The 2,500-nt window shown below is 44.0% G+C and overlaps 1 protein-coding gene across 1 annotated transcript in view; it reads left to right on the plus strand.

Annotated features, from left to right (window-relative positions):
- The window catches only part of srcin1b (SRC kinase signaling inhibitor 1b), a gene marked incomplete at its 5' end in the record, with an annotated part of 64,156 nt that overhangs the window by 39,924 nt on the left and 21,732 nt on the right, over nt 1-2,500 (plus strand). The window lies entirely within an intron of this gene.

The following is a 2,500-nucleotide window of genomic DNA, read 5'->3' on the forward strand; positions in this document are numbered from 1 at the left end:
GTGGAGGTGGCAGAGGAGGTGGAGGTGGCAGAGGAGGTGGCGGTTGGCGGCGGGCAGGTATCCTGGTGATGTGCCCGCTGCGGTGTTGTTTTTCCTGCCAGCTGCCGTCTCCCAGACACAGCTGTCTAAAGTGGTCTGGCAGGCAGGCTACTGTATCAGCGGGAGAGAGAGAGAGAGAGAGAGAGAGAAGAGAGAGAGAGAGAGAGAGAGAGAGAGAGAGAGAGAGAGAGAAAGCACTCCTAACTCTGTGTGTTGTATGCTGAGTCATATCAGATGCCTGTCGGAGGGCAAAGCGACCTTCAACCCTGTTCCAGGATCAGATTAAGAATCCATTCGACCTCCGAGATTCAGTGACATCTAATGGAAGAAGGGTGGGACTCTTAGCAAGCACACACCGAAGAGGGAGCACGCACGCACGCACGCACGCACGCACGCACGCACGCACACACACACACACACACACACACACACACACACACGACCATGCACAAGCACACATAGAAGATAGGAGAGACCCACACTCATGCACACACACACACACACACACACACACACACACACACACACACACACACACACACACACACACACACACACACACACACACACACACACACACATGACACATGACAGGAAAACAACAACAAGAAATCATCACGTCCGACCCCCCTTTGTCCCTCTGTATGTTAGCCAGCAGTGGCGGTCCGTGCATTTCACGACTAGGCCTTCAGCGATGTCCTACACGATGTTAAACTGAGTGAATCCACCTCCTAATACCATCATTACGACGCCATGGCTCTCAAACCATTATATTTATACAGAAAGGCAGTATAAGTGAGCATTGCATCACCTTAACATAGTCGAGTACAACAGACTTTATTAATATTTCCGGAGCATTTAAAATCAATACACCCGTATTAACAATACATTAAGAGTAGTAAACTCTCAGTTATATGATCGCTTGGATATTACTGTTACAACTTAAAAATAAAAGGCGATTTTCAGGGATTAGTCTACAAAGTTTTATTAAGTCCACCGAAAGTAGCCTATGTGAGCTTTAACAAGTTTGTCCACTAAACATCGCATTGTCCCACCTGCAAAGCAGTTTCATTAAACTTCCCATCCTCACGATATCCAGTTTTTCTTGAAAGTTCCGTCTTGAAAATGGCGTTGTAATTGTATCAAAAACTGGAATTATCAAGTTGGTGTAAACTAGTTTATTTGAGTTGGTTAATGTAATTATATTTAGTCTTACCAATTGAAACAACTAGCATAATAAGCATTGAAACCGATGTACGTCGTTTTCGCATTAGCCAGCTAAACTGAGCACTGAAGCACTGCACCGATCTGCCTCAGTATCCAATCAAAGGACGTTTACATGTCACGTTCAACGCGAGGAAAGAAATCTTCCGGGCCTTCTAGAAGGCCCAATGTCGCCAACTCGAAATCTGATTGGTTGTCACAACTGTCTGTTTCAGTTCATTCAACTTAAATGAACTGAAACAGCCAGTTGTGATAACCAATCAGATGTACAGGGGCCTTCAATGTGAATTCTGAAGGCCTTAGGGAAGATTTCTGTTCTCGTGGAAGATTTCTTGGAGCGTGGCAACACATGATAGCTGAAATATGATTGGATGAAAGCTGTAACATAAATTAACAACGCTGGAAGCTATGAAATGAAGATAATGGACTATGGGGAATAATTTAATACATATTTATGAAAAGAAAATATTAAAATTAAATGTATTTTATTACATTTAATTTCTGAGGATGTTTAGGCCAGCAGAGAAGGCCTTGAAGGCCCTGACGGACCACCACTGTTAGCCAGATGGGTCTGTCATTCCAGGACTCGGGGTGCTGAGAGACAGCAGGTGGAGTCACACACTCCCACACACACACACACACACACACACACACACACACACAAACACACACACACACACACACACACACACACACACACACACACACACACACAAACACACAAACACACACACACACTCTCTTAGACTGGTCACGATGTCTTCTGCAGTGGAGACACACACACTCTCTTAGACTGGTCACGATGTCTTCTGCAGTGTTTGCTGGACATAACGGCGTTCCGTAGCGCGTTGTGCAAAGAGTGCCTGCACAGGGATTTCATAACACATTCATAAGCACTAAATAACTAATTTTAAAAAAGCAACGTTTGAACATTTGCAGAGAGCTTTTGTCTGTGTGCGCAAAATGGCAGGAGTTGTATTAATGGCGTTGTATTAAGACAAAGTCTTTTATTTTTCGAAAGATAAATACTGATGCAATCTCCTCATAAACACACATTTGCTGGTTTTTAAACATGTTTTAACATTAAATGTTGGTTTTAAACATGTTATTCGGTGCTATATGTATGTGTGCCGACCGCTAAAAGCTTCACGTAGCGGGCTAGTGAGTGTTCTCTACCCCTGCTCTACCTCCAGTAGATATACTCGAGTCCATCAGTCATCACTGTAACTGCAGTACA

The sequence above is a fragment of the Sprattus sprattus genome (assembly GCF_963457725.1).
Source record: "Sprattus sprattus genome assembly, chromosome: 3".
NCBI classification, from domain to species: Eukaryota; Metazoa; Chordata; class Actinopteri; order Clupeiformes; family Clupeidae; genus Sprattus; species Sprattus sprattus.